The 19,065-nt window shown below is 38.4% G+C and overlaps 1 protein-coding gene across 1 annotated transcript in view; it reads right to left on the bottom strand.

Annotated features, from left to right (window-relative positions):
- LOC103456689 (cadherin-12) overlaps positions 1 to 9,268 on the bottom strand; it is a 151,690-nt gene extending 142,422 nt beyond the window's left edge. Inside the window, exon 1 of the mRNA XM_008396402.3 lies at positions 8,767 to 9,268. The gene's annotated coding sequence lies outside the window, so the exon portion shown is untranslated. The remainder of the gene's footprint in view (positions 1 to 8,766) is intronic.
- Between the last annotated feature and the right edge of the window lie 9,797 nt (positions 9,269 to 19,065).

Here is a 19,065-nt window from a genome sequence, read left to right as displayed (position 1 = left end):
CAGTAACTTTTAGTTTTTAATTTTAAACACTTCCAGCTCTGTGTGATCTTGGTTCACAGGTAAACACATTTCATTAACCATGTGAATCGTCACTGCTGCTGCTCCTCTCTCCCCGTGCATCGCGCCCTATTTATCACGTTGTAGCGCGTTGAAGGAAGCCTGATCAAGCTGACCTTGAGGAAGTCTCGCTCATAAGAAGCCTCACCTACAGGCCAAGATCTAGAGTCTGTCAGGATGATTTCTTATTCTATTTAATGGAAAAAGTGCAGAGTTTTATCACCTCTTGGGTTCATGGTTTGTATAAGGCATAACTGGCTTCGAATGGTTATGCCATTAAGTCAGAAAGCCAGGTACACAAAAACGATGTCCTTAAGAGTCACTGTGATTTAGGTGCGTTGGAGGTGAATGGGCAATTTGATGTTAGACCGGCACTCTGGAGAACTGCAAGCTGAGAAACAGACAACGATGTCCCGCCGTCTCCTCACTGACATTTCCCACAAAGGCATTTGTCTGAAGATAAGCATGAATGAAAAAAGAGCAAAGTGCTTCTTTGTCCTTATGCTCTCATCCAAGACCACACCTCAGTGAGTTTCACCGTTTTTTTAATCTGAAGTTTTCTGCTGGACTTGTATGATAAAACTGAACTGGAAGTATTTTAATTTTTTTCCTCTTGGGGTTCTCGACGTTTAAAAATACATTAACTTATAAATTATTTTACTTTTGGTGCAGACAGAGATTAGAAATTCTGTAATAAAAATCCAATATCCAAGAGCTGAACATTCTGCAAAAACACAAAATCTTAGCAAGTATTTTTGATCAGATTCTACAGCAGATATCTTAACGGACTTAAAATAAGACAAAACTAACTTACAAGTAGCTTTTCATCAAGACGTAGAAGTTTATTTTAAGTAAATACATTCTTAATATTGAATAAAAATTGAAAAATGTTTTGTTATAAGTGAAATAATCTGTCAATGGAACTAGTACGTGTTTATTAATTTAAGGAATTATTTAAAATAAGCTCCAATATCTTTCTGGAAAGTTACTTGTAAGTTAGTTTTGTCTTATTTCAAGTGTATTAAGATATTTGCACTGGAGGCTGGACTGAGAATACTTTGTTTTTTGCAGGGCCAGAAATGGCAGCAACCTGGAAAACCAGTCAATTTTCAAATTGCATGCTAAAGAAGCGAGCTAACTCTTGTTTCCTGCTTGCGACTGAAGCTAAACAGTTTATTCCCGTCTTTTACTTTCTTCCAACACTGCAAAGAGTAAGTAAATTTACTAAATTTTCAGCAGTACTCTGTGTGACCATCAAACTGATGTGATGTCAAACTTTGCAATAAAAAATAAAGCAATTTATTTCAGAATCTTTCAGAAAGGTTAACAAGGAACTCCAGTTTTTCTTTTTTAAGTCTCTTTCCTCATTTGTAGTTAGAAATTTTTGTCCTCTTGGCATAAAAACACATGTATAAGCCTTGCAGCTACATTATAATTCAGAGTGTGAATAATGAGACGCCTCATATTTTCCCCTTCAATTCCAGGTTTTTACTGAATTGTTTCAACTTGAACTCAGAAATATTGTCTGACGTACAAATGAACAAATTTGTTTTGGTTGCCTTGTTAGACTTGAAAGACGTTTTGAAACTATAAAACTGAAAGTGCAGGAAAAAGATAGTTAAAAATGTATGGAAGAAGACTGGGGTCACTGAAAAAATAATAATTTCAGTTTTTTCTCAGAATTCTGACTTTAATCTTCTGAGATCAAAAGTCAGAATTCTGAGAAAAACATCAGAATTCTCTTTTCTATGGCCCAAAATATCCCAAAAACAGCAATAAATACCTCTGGAATCCAACTTACCCAGTCATTTGTTTACATCAAGCAGCCATATTGGATTTGTGGGTTGTAGTTTGTGAGAAAACTCAAACTTTCCTTCTTTACTTTTGGCTTATAACTCTGAAATGAGAACTTTTCTCCTGACTCTACAAGTGAAAATCAGCAAATGGCTTATAACGCTATAGCTGTCACAAAGTGGAACCTCCATCATGTGAACAGTGGGTGACATTACTAACAGCTGAGTTTCAATATACACTCACAGCATAACAGTAGCATAAAGGAGAAGACTCATATTTTATGTCCAGCTGAGATTTGCATTACGCTCCGGCTGCAGCCAGCTACTGCTGTTCTAACATCTAATCCTGTAAGTAAAACAGAAACCTGATAATCTGCCATGATAGAGAGACGATGAGATGCAGCAGGATCAGCCTCCTGTTGTGCATACTTGTGCACACAGCCTTGAGATTACGGCTCAAATATTACAAATCGTATGAAGAACTGCTCATGTACACATTCCCTCGGCTTCAGCTGCTTAGCATATTTTATTCTTTACCTCATAAATCCTAATTTGGTATTCCCAAATGTATCTGAGGCTGATAATACAGGAAGGTTGAGCTACATGTAATGTGATGGTAGATGGAAACAAAGAGGGATAAATTTCTGCCAAAAAACTCAGAAATATTTAGATTATTCTTGGAAATTTCTGTCTCAAAAGTTAAGTGTTTGACTTTAGAAACTCTGAAATTAATGCTTTTGTTCTAGAATATTTTAGATTTTTGAGTTTTTTCTAACTTTTTTCTAGAATATTTCTGAGATTAATCTCAATTTTTTTTGACAAATGTTCTCCTTTTTCTGTCTACAATTTCCCTAATACAGTCGTAAATTAGTGAGCAAACATTCCTGCAGCTCCATGGTCTATATGCTGCAGCAGGTATCCTGCCAAACTGTGATAAAGAAAAGGTAGAAGTTACAGTTGCTTTACTAAAAATCTCCATTATGTTATTTAATTGATGGTCAGTGATGTAGGAAATAAATGTTTACACTTGGAAACTCAATTTACAGATTCATTCTAATATAATTTGGTGCTTGTACACATAGCAGTATTTTCTTAAGATGATTTAGATCTTATAGTGTATTTTTAGCAACAATAAGATGGGACCATATGGCCATATGTTAAATCCCATGTTACCAGGTAATCTGTAGTGTTAAAAGGGGGTTCAGGATTACAAATCCCAGGTTCTTTCAGATAAACATGCCAATTTGGCATTAAAATCACAAAAAGCGTCAAATTTGAATGTACTGAATATGACGTGTTAGTTTAATCTAATATCACCGTAAATGAGTAACTTTTAAAGATAATAAAAGTCGTCAGCTGGAGATTTAATATGAAGCTCTGTGAATAACAGGCCAGCTCTCATCATTACTGAAGGATTAACTGATGGACTGCTGCCACACAAACTTATTAAGGTTCTGAAGAGTCGGGCCTAAATGAAAAATTTATTGACCCAGCAAGGCTGTACTGGAAAAAAGCAGCCACTAATGGCCTCGGAGTCATCTGCAAAATTTAATCAGTTCACCAAAATGGGAGTATTCCATATTTGTTTTCACCTTACACTTTCCTGCAGAACAGCTCAGCCCCAGTAATGAAAGGCCCCTCGGCAACCTCTCTAGAAATCATTACAATCCCACTTTACCTCTAGGGTCACTAAACTAATAGTCACTCACCTGTGTGACAGGAAATCTTTCCCAAGTTGCCAATAGGGGGCCAGCAGGGTTGTGTTTAAGGTTATGGAGTCGAGTCCAGCCAGAGATGGCGGTTTATTGTTCTGATGAGTCCCAAGGAGTGAGAGCATCAATTTCACATCAGAAGCAATGAATCACAAATGAAAAGGGCCGTGGTTGCACACATGCATTTCTAATTGTTTGTCTGGCCAACAGTGGCTGAGTTACCCCTCATATTTTAGTCACAGGGATTATCTAGTTGGGTATGTTATCATACACTACCTCCTAACAGAGAATACATTTTAAGAACAAGTATTTTTGTATTTCCCCCGAAAAAATGTTGGAAACTGGACTTTTTTCAGGGGACTTATTATGCCAAATTCACATTTTGCACATTTTTGCTCTTACATTTTGGATTCTGCTTCTAAAAACAACCCAAGCGCGTAAATAAACCACCCAGCTGCTTTTGGCAGTAAGCTAACGCCACAAATCAGCAGGTACTGCCTGTTACCTAGCAACCCAAGCTGAGCCCCAGCATGTTTGGTCAGCTGGTTTTAGTGCTGTATAATGGCTGCTGGAACAGACAAGTGTTTTGTTGTTGACTTACCGTCCAGAAAAAACTTTCTGCATTCTTGTTGGTTGTGCAGGAGGCTCTACTTCTGCTTTTCAAAGATGTATGATTGTATGATTGCGCATCTGTTTGCAGCCATTTTCACATGTTAGGGTAAACATTGAGTTGGGGGGCGTGGCCAGCAGCAGCTAATTCGGATTTAAAGTGACATGACGCCCTAAAACAGCTCATTTTGAAAGATTAAAATCTCAAGATCTCAGGATGATTTTGTGAAACAACAAAAAAATGTAATGAACATGTAGATTGATCACCTTTTAAGCACATTTAGAGATTAATGAGCATCTTTCTGGAGATGCTTCAATCACAATTTCAATTTGCTTGGAGTGCAATAACATCTCTCCTATGTCTAGGTTTTGGGGAACTTCTGTTTTGTTTAGCCTTAGCCTCTTCCAGGGAAGAAGTAGGTGAAGGTTTCCATTACAAAACTATTCTGGTCTTTATTTTGTTGGTGAATCTCTCAAAGGGATCGTATAAATCTGCCCAGGAACACAAAGGGTCATCCAGGTATTTTCAGACTCAAAGTGTTTCAAGCTGCATTTTTTTCTTCTCATTGAACAAAAACGGCAAACATAAACTGACCTCACCTTGGGGTTTCCTTGAAATATTCAAAGGTTGTGAACTGCAATGTTTTTAAGTGGGATTGCAGGAGAGAGAAAAAAACCTGAGAAGTCTGATTAATAATGTTGTTTTTCTCGAGCCCTCCGACTGTGGGCATTCTGAGATAAAAACCCCAGCAGTGCTCATGTGTGAGTAATAATCAGTGTTCAGACAGTGTGCAGTTTGAGTCTCAGAGGAGCCGCCTCACCTTTTATCTTACATGGAACACCATACCGAGCTCGCCGCTTTGTCTTTTTCTCACGGCAAAACAGTTGTGTCCTCGATATGAAATGGTATCATCAGGTAACCGCATCCTTCCTACTTCTATTTTCGCCGGCCGTTTCAGATGGCATGCGAACACCACAGGGAAAGTTCAATTCGTTTGCTTTACCCGACGAGAGCCTGCACGAACTGTGAGCTTTTACCTCTGTAGGGGGGTTTCTCTACCACACAGAGGAAGAAATGAAGAAAAAACCCGACAGACGAACAGAGACAAATCTATATAAATAATTGCTAAGTGGAGTGGAGAGGAGTTGCCCATCATTCAGACAAGAAGAGTGTGCAATATCTCCAGGAGATTGAGAGTCATCCATCACTGCAAGACTTTAATTTGAGATGTTTAGGACTGTTGCTGATGATTGTCTGGAGAGGCGGGGAGCGTCTGGTCTTTGGGGGTCTGCAGGGGTCTTCGCCTGAGTGTGGCTCACAGTGGGGGAAAAATTGCTGCCTGACACGAAGCCCGTTTACACAGGAACAATGCAATAGTTTCACCCGAGATTGGCTGTGAGCACACAGACAGAACAAGCAAATCACTGTCTGATTAGCATTCAGATGCTTGAAAGTGTGGAAGCAAGTTTCTGACAGCTTATTACATCTTTTGGCGCTACAGTAATGCACGCCGACAGATGCGCTTTGGTGCACGCACACACACTCGGACACACCTCATTTAGAGCGGAATGATGTCAAAATGAGTCCATTGAGTGGGGGGCGGAGATTCAGAGCCCAAGGTAAAGAGAGTCTGGAGACTCCAAATAATCTCAAGTATTGATTCCATTTGAGCCCCGAGGCTCCTGATGGACACGCACTTAGAAATGCAGCAATAGGTGGCACATCCGTATGACTGATCACTGTGGCTCTGCTTTATGGTAAGGCCTGCAGACTATCTATAAATAACAGCTCTCTCTAATCAAACGGAGCAGCAGATCCGAAGACGCGATGACAGCTTGCTAGACGTATGCTGTAATTTACCACAGAGCACTTAGTCTAGCCATTAAATTTACATGGACACAGTGCAGAGTTGACTTTTCCTTTGCCTAAGCATGCCGCAGCTGATGTACAACACCCGACCCATGATGGCATTGGAGGACATATTTCACTTTGGAGGTGTGCAGTAGTTTTATACCCTAAAACAAACCAGAATTATAATTAAAAGTCATTTCACTCAACAAGTCAGAACAATCTGGATTTGATTAAATCTGTGCAGTGTGTGGCCGCCTGTAATCTGATGTAAAGCTGTTGGGTTTTTGACATTGTGATGGGATTCTGCATCCTGTCCTGTTAGCTGGACTGGCATCTATCCAGCGCAGACAAGAGGAGGGCACGAATACAGAATGCCATTATTCATGCAAGGAAAAGGAGGTCATCTCAGGAGAATATCATGTTCCAATCATCGAGTTGGTGAAATTAATGCCTTCATATGCACCTGAGTCGGTTAGTGGCGTTGGCGTTTCTTAATAACTCCAAGTATATTGCATGTGTCTTGACTTATCCCCTCTCTAATGCAGTTATAATACCTGAGTGGTCGGTGGCTGCATGCCTTGAATGCTCATTTTCTGCACAGTAGCCTCTGTGTACTCAAAGTGTCCGGCTTCTCCTTTTCCCGAGACGCAGACTCCTTGGAGTATAATTTGATTATTCCAAAGCAGGTGTTTTCAGCTGAATGTTGATAAGAGAACTGAGCGCCTCAAACACTTAAGTAAGGGTGCATTAGATCTGCCTGAAGCAGTGGAGGGTAAAGGCTTATTTTTCATCTAATCTGCAAGTGAGGATGGGATTCGCTGAAAAGCCGCATATGGTACCTCTGTAGAGTAGAAAAACATTGCAAATACCGAGAAAATGAGGGGACTGATCTTCATTATCCCTGAAGCAAAATCAGCCATGCATATGGCATAAAAAGTCCCAAAAAGTGGATTAAGTTCAAGTCAGTCCATGTTGCTGCTACGTGTTTGCAGGAAGAGATGCATATCTAATGTAATCACAACTTACAGCAGGTTTGCACAATCAATAGGTCTCTTCAGATTTGTGTCAATGCATTTCCAATGTCGCTCTTCTGAACTGACAGCTATGTAACGGATAAAGTTACATCTATAAGCCTTTTATTTTACAACCTTAACTCACACCATAATAGCATTTTTCAGTATTGACCAACAGACTGGGCCCAAACAAAAAGAAACTTCTCAAGTAAAGTCAGCCATGCTTCCTAAAATGTCCCAAAAAGTGGAGTAAGTTCAAACTAACCCATGTTGATGATGCTTGTTTGAAATATCTGCGCATCTAATGTCATTGCACTTTGAATGGATTTGCAGAATCAAGAGATTTTTATTTTGTGTCGATCTATTTCCAATATCAGTTTCTGAATCACAACAGAGGAAGGTTTCATCTGTGAGCCTTTCGTTTCCGAGCATAACCCAAACCTGCGTTTCCATTACAAATGTGTGTAAAACTTTGTCAACATCTAATGTCCAAAAACAATAAGAAACACAATTACAATCACGCGTGAATACGTTTTACGCAACAAGTCACTAAAAACATGATGCACCACCGTCCTCCAAATTCCTGTCATTTACTAATATCCTGTTATTGATCACATGACTTGTCTGATGCAAACTAATTTGGATGCAGCTGAAAACCCACCTCATCCTGGTTTTTATCACAAGACGTTTTTTTAAATTGCTGTGTTTCTAATAATCAAATTTATTGTCGTAATTCCAAGTTGCGCAGTTTTACAGTCAATAGAAATGCAGCAACTCTTCTGTCTTCTCACACAAGAACAACTATCCTTTTGCAGTGCTGACCAATGACATGCATGTCTGTTGGAGTTACTGTAGGTTTGCAGAATCAACAGATGAACAGTTTAGTAGAATAGACACTTGTTGTTGCATTAGTGGAGAGTAATGCATGAAGACGGGGAACCTTCTCAAGCCAATTCAACTCTTTGTCTTTTGATGTCTTTGCAATCTGTTTATCTAAATCAACAGCTGCTAGTATATGATGGATTATAGGCGACATCTGTGATCCTGTTGTTTAACCACAGCCACATTCCTTCACATTCCCACCTTCCAAAACATGAAGAAGACTCCACAGACAAAAGGAATCCTCTCAGGCATGTAGATCATGTTCGTCTTTCAACTCGACACTTAACTGCGTTACCAGAAAAGAGAGTCTGATGCATTAAGGTCATATCTTCCACTTGGAGGGGAGTATTAATTCCTACATTTCAACAGATCATTTCAGCGCTGATTGGATGAGATGGGACTTCTTTTTGTGCTGCTCCACGTCATAAGCACAGCTCTGAACAACTTGCCAAAACCTTTTGACACAGCGTGGTGAGATAATCACAGCTGAGCGCAGAGTTAAAAAGCCGCGCAGCCTTTTCATATGCAGATGAACCCAAAAAAAGAAACTCAGACCTACAACTTGATGTCGGCGCATTCGCCGGATCCCGACACGTGTCTAATTGATGCTTTTCTCCCACCTCATTTCGCTCTATGAGCCCCGGCAGAGAAGAAAGTGGCGGCAATGCTCGAAGTTAAACAGCATTACAACAGTATGAAGGGCACACGCTCCAGCCGCTTCACCGGAGGCTCGCAACAGCAAGGAAATTAAAGCAATAACTTCATCAAACAGAACATCTAGGCTGCGGAGTTGTTGAATATTAAATAAATGTCTGTGTGATACAAACAGAATATAAAAACACACTTACCTGTGATGGTAACCAGGAAGCAGAGGAGCAGCCAGTTTAATCCAAATTCTCACTGAATCAAACTGTCCTTCCACCTTTTACGCAAACGCGGTCTCCCTCTTTCTCCTTTCACTCCTTTTCTTTAATTCCTTCTCTCACCCTGCTTTCCTCTTTGGTGCCTTTCAGTCATCGTCCCGCTCTGTCTGTGTTCACTTTGAGCGCGAGCTGGAGCATAACAGGACCGCACGCGCCGCACCGCACCGCAAGAGACGAGGGCAGAGCTGGAGAATGCACAGGAGCTGTACCTAAAGTGAAGTGCGTCCGAGCGGATGCAGAACGACGACCGAATGGTGGAGAGGAGGAGGAGGAGGAGGAGGGGAGAGAGAGAGAGGCTGAGTGAGCAGGGCAGTGTGTGTGTGTGCGCCAGGAGGAGAGAGGAGGTGTGTGTTTGAAGCAGAGAGAACATGTGAGGAGGGTCTGGGAGAACTGCCGGCTCGGTGGTGAGCGACGGTCGTGATTGCATTGGCGTAAGGCAGGAGAGCAACACCCCCCACCCTTCCCCGACTCCTTCATCAGATCCCCCTGAGCACCGAGGATCTTCATCATCAAGCAGATTAGAGCCAACTAACACCCCACCCCCTTCACCCCCTGAAGACACACACACAGCCGGGGCTGTGCTCTGTGGTCACAGGGGACATCCTAATTGGAGAGACTGTTGGAGATGCTTCTTTTGTCTCAAGCGCATGCGGTGGCCAGGCCTTTGAAGACGAACTTGGGGTTTCTTTAATCAGTTTTTCTCTGAATTTTCCTTGAAATCCTTGGCAGCACACTGCCATCCAAACAGAACCGAGTGTAAGAAATTATAGATTCGCCACTGGTTCAAGTGGATGGGTCACCTTAAATCGAACTCCAGTCCTCCAGGGTCGCTCACCTGCATTTTTTAATGTCCTTCCTGGTCCTACACTGCAAAAAAAAACAATAAATAAATCTTACAAAGCATTTTAGTTTGTGCATTTTAGTCTAAATTATTAAGAAAATATCTCGGTAACCTTAAAATAAGACAAAACTAACTTACAAGTAACACTTCAGCAAGCTTGTTTTAAGTAAATATTGTCTTAATATTGATTAAAAAGTATTTGTTCCATTTATTATCAGACATTTAACCCATGTACAATCTGCCAGTTCAACTATAACTTTATAACTTGCTGAAAAGTTACTTTTAAGTTTAGCCTCATTTGTACTAAATCTACTAAAAGTACTTGATAAGATTTTGTGTTTTTGTGAACAAACCAGATTGAAATGGCTGAATTATTTCCTCAATATAGAAAATTTCTCCAGAGTCCTAATAAAAATGTATGTATTTGATTTATGTAAAAAGGTTTTTCCACAAAGTTATTACTCTGGGATGAGGGGGTTGGGGGGTTGGATTGTATCAGTTAGTGTTTTTAACAAAACGGAAACATTTTTACACATCAGACATGTTAACAACAACCAAATGTTTCTACTGGCGGAAAGACGAAGATGAAGATGATGCTATAGCTCCTCCAGTAGCAGTCAATCTTGCAATAAATCTGAAGACGCCTCTGACTGAAGCATGACATGCTGACGCCTCAGCAGGCAGCAGAGAGGGTATTTGAATATTAAGCCTTTTTTTCAACTCCTGTGGGATTTGGGGTCGTAGTTCAGATACTATTTGCGCTTTAGGTGCATATTAGTAAAATCATTAATGTGGATTTAAAGAAAAGAGAAAAAATACTAGTTCCACAGGCAGATTTCTTTCATTTATTACATGAGAAAATATTTTGTTATAAGTGAATTAATCTGCCAGTTTCATCAATATTAAGGAATTATTGACCTAAAACAAGCTCCTACTTCACTGAAAAGTTACTTCTAAGTTAGTTTTGTCTTCAAGTGTATCAAGAAATTTGCACTATAAACTAAACCAAAAATAAGATTTTGTTTTTGCATCCAGGCTGTTGGAAAGCAACCAATACAGGAAAGCTAATCATTTTCCTTGGTGCTGATTGGCTGAACCCCCAAAAGTGGATATAAAGAAAATGTTCAGTTCTGCGGTAGAGCTAATTAATGCATATTAAGGTATATTTGGTGTTTGAAGTGTTTAAAATGGGCGACTATAAGCGTTTTTTGACATTATCTCAAGTAAAAAAAATATCTCCTATTAAAACCAATGTATATATTTATTTTTACAACAAAAAACTCATTAATAATCTCTTCCACATGTAACAGCTAAAGTTCATAACAGCAATTATAATGGAAATGTATGTTTACAACTTTTTGAAAGGGTGAAAACCTCCTGAAATCTGACTTGTCAGTCTCTTCATACGAGGATATTTTAAGTCATTTTCAAACAGCATTTCTGCCTAAAATGGGCATCTCCACCTCATTCTGTTTCCCTTTTCCATTTGATGCATCTCCTCCACGGTGCAGTCCAGACTGAAAGCATATGGCTGGCCATCAAACTGAAATAGCCCTCATTATACTGCTCCGCAGGGTCATCTTCTATGAATATGCCCATAAAACGTCAGCCTCAGCCTGTAAACAAACAAGTGTGCACCAATGATGAATATATTGGTGATTGGTCAGGAAGGCGGGAAAACTGAGAACACAGCGGCGCTGCTCTTCAGCGGCGTAACAAGACCGTTCTGATTGCAGGAAATGGCATGAGGGAGAAAACGACGACGACGGCGTGTTAGGGCCGCTGCAGGTGGAAAAATGTACTTCATTTTTGCCAAAGTACTCATTTTGAGATTAATCTGACATTTTCTTTTTTTAAAAATTACATTTCTGAGTTCGAAAAGGTAAATTTTGAATTAATCTCAAACTTTCTGATGTTTTTTATTGCAAATGTTCCACTTTTGGAGTTCGGAGATTTGAGATTAATCTAGAAAATCTGAAATTTACTCCTTTTTTCTACCTGCAGTAGCCAGAATACGCCACTGCAGAAAACTGATGGCAGATTAAAAGTCCATTTCGTTTCTTTTTCCACATTTTTGTCTCATAGAAGTTACTCTGATCATTTTAGAGCCTCAAGTAATTAATCTATTCTTTGAAGCCATAATTTCACCTCACTTGCACCATTCTTTGTTGCTCTTTCTTGTTGCTGGGAGTTTGAATCATGGTTTATTGTGTTTGTTGGGACGTTTCATTATTCTTGACAGACTGAAAGCTGAGTCAGCACAATGAACCAGGAGGAAGGTCAGGGTTTAAGATTCAGGTTTGGCATCTGAAGGGAGTTTTCTCACTGATTTCCTCCACATAAATCTTCATGTTGCTTTTAAATTGAGAGATTTATTCATTAACACAATTGTCTGCTTCTTCTATTTTCCTGGGCTGCTAATTGGTGTATCCTCCACAGGGAACATTTTTATTTAATGCTTTTTTTTTTTGTTCTACATCTTTGTTAAATAATCTATTTCTTTGCAAACTATAATTATCAACCTGATTTTAAAACCTCGGTATATTCATTTTCCAACAAATTCACATTTTAGTAGTGCATTATAATTCCTTAAAAATAAACACTTTCATTTAAAACCTTTTGCGTTTACTTATTTTGTCTCTGAATAATATTTAAATTGGTTTTAATTGTGACAGACGTGCAAAAAACGGTAAACTAGGAAGGAGGCAACACTTTCTCACACCACTATCAGGTGTCCTGACATTGTTGGGATCCTCTTACATAGTAAACAGTTTGGGATAAACTCGAAGTCTCACTGGGGATAAACAAGCACATCTTTACATTGAGCATAAATTCAGCCTCGCTGGTTGCAACAAGCTGCAGTTTTTTTCTTCAGGCTTCAGTCTGAACACAGCGTGTGGCTGCCAGCCAACATTCGCTAGTTAAGTGAGCAGTAACACCATGGCTGAGCTGCGACAACTTTGGCTCGTTCAGCTGCTGAGCAAAAACAACAACCACTTCATGTTTACTTGATACTTGCTGGAGAACAGCAGCAGCCTGTAGGGAAACTCTCAAATGAGTTTGTATGATCCGATCATAAACACAGACATGAGTTTTGAATGAATGACAACCTTAGACTGGATGCAGTTCGATGCCACAGACCAGACATGTCTCCGAACCAAACTGTGATACTGCAGAGTGCGGAAAAATGAGACGTTTTTCATTTAGTTTCGCTACATCAAGACATTAGTTTAGTCGCTCACTTGTATGTCTGTATATATTTCAGAATGTTGCGCATCCTTTAAAACAATTTGAGTGTAAATAACTGTTTGGAAAACATAGTATTTCCAAAAAACATCTCTTAACAATTTCTGATCATTTTAATTGGTAAAATGTTACCCGATTTTAAAACTTTGTCACTGCGGAGAAAAAGTTAAATGTATTCAGCTTGCTGAATATTAATTCAACAAAATGAAATTCAATTAAACATTAAATATAGTGATTATCATTTTAAAAACTTATGAGTAAAGTAGATGAAAGTAGTCAAAATGGCCGACAAAAACCCCGTAGCGGGACGTCTGATTGCTTTGACAGAGTATTACTGTTATGAAAAAAATTTAATAAAAAGATTAAACTCGTACAAGAATCAAGTCATATTATGAAAATAAAGTCGTATGACAATAAAACTGAAATGGATTAGTCTTAACATTAGAAAAAAATAATAAGAATAAAGTCGTACAAGAATAAGCAAGGTATCAGAAGGAAAAAGTTGAAATGATAAATGAAGTCGTACTAGAATAAAATACTGGAATTAAGTTTATTACAAGAATAGTCATTACTAGAATAAATTCATACAAGAATAATCAAAATAATGAGAATAAAGTCAGAGTATTACGAGATTAAAGTTGAAATAAGGCTAGAATAAAGTCGTAATGTGACTTTCAAACTACTGTGACTTTATTGTAATTTTTTTTTTAATTTGACGTGTCTTTTATATTCTGACAAATTACAACCCAATACATGTAACACTTGAGGTTTATTATTAAAAATCCTGAAAAATGGTGTGCTGTGGCGGCGCAGGGGTTAAGCACAACCCACATATGGAGGCCTTAGTCCTTGATGCAGCTGTCGCAGGTTTGATTCCCGGCCTCGGCGACCTTTGCCGCATGTCTTCCCCATTTCTCTCATTACCCACTTTCCTATCAAATAAAGGCCACTAGAGCCAAAAAAAAATACATTTTTAAAAATCCTGAAAAATATTAGTAGAATGTGTTGGAATATTGCATGAAATCCAATGAAATACAATTGAATTTGTTTGTTTTTTAGCATAAAATTTGAAGTAGTACAAAGTACAGCTCTAGAATAAATATGAGCTCACTGCACTGAACCTGGTTATTCCACCAAATACTGATTTCTGAACTCTTCTTCAGTTAAAACATTAGTATTGTTGTTTCTAAATGAACATAAACTTGTTTTCTTTGCATTATTTGAGGTCTGAAAGCTCTGCATCTTTTATTTTCACCGTTTCTCATTTTCTGCAAATAAATACTGAAATTTTAGCTTGTAATTTCAGAGACATGTTGTCAGAAGTTCATGGAATAAAATAACAATGTTCATTTTACTCAGACATATATCTGTAAAGGGTAAAATCAGAGAAACTGGTCATTTGAAGTGGTCTAAATTTTTACCAGTGCTCTATATAAATACTGTTCCAAGTCGCCGAACCAGTTTAAGACCTTCCTCTCCACTGGCATTAAAAACATCTTAAATACTTTGCTTTTTCCCCTCCACACTGCGGAAAGATGCACTTCTCAGTAAAATGCAAATCCTAGTTATCCAAATAGGGCAATTTTCAGAGCAGCCATTATTTAAATGAAGCTAATAGGAGCATTCCGACTTGAGTCACTTTAAACAGACATGTATTAAATTTAACTACATCCTACGGTGTTCCACCGAAGACTTCATTGCACCTTCCAACACGTTGCTGCTTTGTAATGCACGCCCCAGGCTCCTGCAGGGTGAGGGGAGAACAGGAAGGCTGAGGGTAAAAAAAGAAAGGTGCTTGCTTGGAGACGGAGAGGAACTCTGCAGACCTAATGAAGGCTTTGGGTTGTGTTGTCGGGGAATGCAGCGTGTAACGTGATTAAAGTCATTGATCTCACTGGGATCTCCAACATGATGCAAGCGAGAAAATAAACAGGATGTTCTCCATGCAATTCATGTAGAGAGCATAATTGGAATATTGTTGTATTTGGAAAAAGGTCAATAGCTGAAATATTGCTGCGCATGTAAACAGAGGCAATCTGTTGCTGTTGGTGGGTCCCCTTCCTCTCGTTTCCGCAGCATGGCGCCCTTAATGATGCTTTTAAACACATCAACAGAGGTTAATTATTCATGATTTCTGCCCCGCTCGCCTCACCTCTGAACTATTTTTGGCTTTGCTTAATTATTTCTCTGAATTACAGTCTTTAATTTAATGTTTTATTGTTGATTGTGTGCATGTTGGTCAGCAGTTATGCGAGCAGAAGTAAAATATTTAACTTGGACTAGGCTGCTGATGTGAAAAGTAATTTCCATATGGCCAAAAAAACCACCACCACCTCCTCATCTGAACATGAGTTTTTTCAGAATTGATTTGTTTCCCTTGGATGAATTTATTTTGGTGATTCCAGTCGGTGTAAATGCATCTGGTGTGACCCTTTGACGTAACGCTGCTCCACACTCTGTGGTCAAACTTCAGAAGCTTTTTAGAGAAAAATCAAAGTTTTCCATCAACAAACGAATGACACCAGCGATGAAGCTTTTTGGGGAATGATTTACAGCAAGTCCAGAGCTTTTAGCCGAAGCCATCTGCTTCCCCCGCTCACTACGCCTCTTATGTGAATTGATTGGCGCTCCAACGTACTTGGACAGACCAGGGCATTCATTGAAGTTTACAAAGCGGTTTCTTTCTCTACTTCATGTTTCTGAAGCTGTACGACGAGACCGACAGAAAATAAAAGTTCTGGCAACACAGGCAGAAAGTTTCTTGTGATGCTCGTTTTAAAAAAAAAAAATTTTTTTATTAGATTTTAAGTAAACGTCCTGTTTTTGAAGGCTTGAAATTGCATGAATCTACCAATATTGCCGTTTATTGAAATACCTCGGCGGCCAATTTAGCCAATTTATTCAGGTAGCAAATATTCAATCAGCTACGTTGTGTGAAGCTCAGCCGTAAACCGTCATCATGGGGGTGATATACATTTATTCAATCAGTGTCTGTTTCCTACAAGCTGCCTGTGCTCCAGGAGCCATTTTGTGTGTACGGAATACCAAACCGAATTCTCTGGTTTCCCACTGCTGTGCAACATCTGTTCACCATCTTTAGATACAAACCCTGGAGAAACTCAGCTGCTAGATAAACACAGTCCATCAGTTCGCCTTTTTTTGGCTTTAACGTGGCGCCACAAGGCATTCACCGGCTGAAAAGTAAACTTAGTAACTCGTCGTTGTTTCTTTTCACTCTATTCATCTTAAATCAAATGTATTGCGACTGTTTACCGTTCAAAATGTAAAAAGGGCAGTAATTGTATAAAATTTACCTATTTTCTTAGCTTTACATCATGTTTTAATGTTGTTCTCTCATCAGAAACATACATGGAGTTTTGCTTCGCTTCTTTAATGTGTGTTTGAGAAATCCTTTAATCTCCATGGCAACCATTTATATTTGCAAAACGCCTGGGAGGACAAAGCTCCGCCTCCGAGGCTCAGCCCCTCCTCTTAGCTTCTCAGTGAATTAAAGTTATTAAAGGGTTAAAGGAGTGATGTTGTAATGACTTCCTGAAGGCGGAGTTTCAGGAGTTTTTATAGAGACAGAGACCCAATTTCAAGGTGTCACATTAGATATTAATAGCATTTTTAAACAACTGGAGTTAACATATTTACTTGATTATGCTACTACTATGAGCCCGGAAAATGCATCATGTTTCCACTGTAACAGTTACATACTTGGAAGGGATGAACATTTATGCAATCATTTATTTTATATTGTATATCGTCACTTTTTAAAATAATTTTTTGCCAAAAGTGACTTTGACAAAACTTCACGTCGGCCATTATTATTATTTTTACTTAATTGTCATTATTTTGTACAAATCAATTTTCACTCTGACATTAAAATGGATGTATTTTATAACTTTTTTTTGTCCAAAAAGCCTAATTTTATTAGTTGTGATTTATTTTTAAAAGGTAAACTATCCAAAGTGGTGAATACTTTTTATCACCTGTAAACAAAATGCAGAAAAAGAAAGAAAACTTGTGTTTAGCCAATTACTTTTTTGACGTTTCTTCCTGGTAAAATGCCGGTTTATTCCCTTTGATCGGTGTTTTGTTTTTAGTTTGATTTTTATTCAGTTTTTCTTCCAGCTGGAAAGATCGTGCTGTAATTTTCAGGTTATATCCGCCACTCAAACTTTGGATATACAGAAAATCCATACAAATTTATTGAGGATTATAAATTTGCATTCCTGCCAAACGCTGACCAGAAATAAAAACTAAAATAAAACTGTGAAGAGCTCAAATCTTCCTATCTAGACAGTAAGTCTTCTGCTTCCTGTTGTTGATGCCTGTCGAGTTGAGGGGTGACTCGGGTCATAATCAGGTTTAGGGTTGGGATTTGGGGGAATATGGTAATTCCTCATCTCCAGCTCAGCCATGGTTACTTGAAAATCATTTTAATCAATCTTGTTTTTGACATTTGCACCAGGAAAATGTTGGAGAAACGGCTCCTAAGGTAAAACAAGAGGAAAACGGATGATAAAGCGTTTGTGTGTGAGAGAGAGAGAGGGGCAGATTTAGGCAGAAAAGGAGGCATCAGCTGGCTTCTGCTAATACCCATAACCTCCCAAATATTGAAATCAAATAAAGAAAATCCAAACCCCACCTCCCTTCTCCCCAACAGAGACCAGCATAAAAACGAATTACATGACATAAACATCCAAACTTTCTGGTTTCTCCCTGAAGTCTGGCAGTCGTCGCTGACTGTGACCTAAATTCCCTAATTTTCATCTTCCAGGAGATTCTTCACGCGCTGCTACGCTCCTCTCTTGGCCATGCAGAGCACAGATGTCGTCTTATTTCTCCCCGGCATGCTGAAGAGTGGCCACACATCTTAACCTTTAGCGATCCGGTCAGGGAACCAGAAGTGGCCCACATCAGTCTATAGAAAAGGTTAGTGAGGCATTAGCATTTAGGCATTTCCGTATTTTATTTTTGATTGGATTGGAGATGGACAGATATGAAATAAAGAGCAGATTTTCTTTAAATCTTATTTTACTATGATAAACATTTCCTGAAACAGATGGTTCATAACTGGGGGCCCGGGGGCCATTAACGGCCCCTGGACTGATTGATTGCGGCCCCTAACTTTGATTCAAGTAGTTGGAGACTTTCTATTTTTAACTAGGGCAAAATTATCACAAAGTAAGATACACTTACAATGTTGGCAACACCAATTATGTCTTTAAATAACCAGGATTTTACTTTTTCCACATCTACAGACTTTCACCTAAAATCGAACTTTGCTGCACCCAGATCTGCTTTTTATTCATTTAGTAAATTCTTCTAAATGCAGGAAGCCTTTTCAAACAGAGTGACCTAAATCCTCCCTTTTACTGCTCAGAACTGACTAAAGTTTGTTCTCTTTTATTCATTATTGATACACTGTAAAAACACGCTCTTACCATCATGGTCTGGTTTCTAGTGGAAAATATCTTAGTACAGTTGGAATAAAACTAAAAAAAACCTATAAATAATTTTTCAGCAGAATAATTAGGTCTGTCTCAAGTCAATAATTGCTTAACACTGAAAAAATATTAGTTCCACTGGCACATTTTCGCACTTTTCCCACTTATTTATAAGAAATAATCTTATAAATAATATTATTTCACTTATTTATAAGTGAAATAATATTATTTATAAGAAATAATATTATTTCACTTATTTATAAGTGAAATAATCTGCCAGGGGAGCCAGTACATTTTACATTAAGGAATAATTTACTTTAGAAGAGCTCCTGTATTTTTCTGAAAAGTTACTTAGAAGTTAACTGTGTTATTTCAAGTGCACCAACATATTTATGGTAGAAATTAGACCGAAAACAGTAGATTTTGTGTTTTTGCAGTGTACCTAGACAATTGCAACATTTCTTGCAACAAGATAAACTTACAAAATCCTATTTAACTTTTGTGTCTATAATAATTTAACCATACCTTTCCAGCAACAAACTTGTTAATTTATGCAAGCTTTTATTATTGAGTATGTAAAAGATTTTATTTTATTTTTTTTGGCCCTCCAGTTGTTTTGACTTTACAGTTTTGATCTATGTGGCTAAAAATGTTGACATTTCTGGTTTAGAATACAAAGTT

The sequence above is a fragment of the Poecilia reticulata genome, chromosome 20 (genome assembly GCF_904066995.2).
Source record: "Poecilia reticulata chromosome 20, P_reticulata-male-v2, whole genome shotgun sequence".
In the NCBI taxonomy this organism is placed as follows: Eukaryota; Metazoa; Chordata; class Actinopteri; order Cyprinodontiformes; family Poeciliidae; genus Poecilia; species Poecilia reticulata.
Note: the sequence above shows the minus strand (reverse complement) of the source record. Positions and strands in the feature narration are given on the sequence as shown.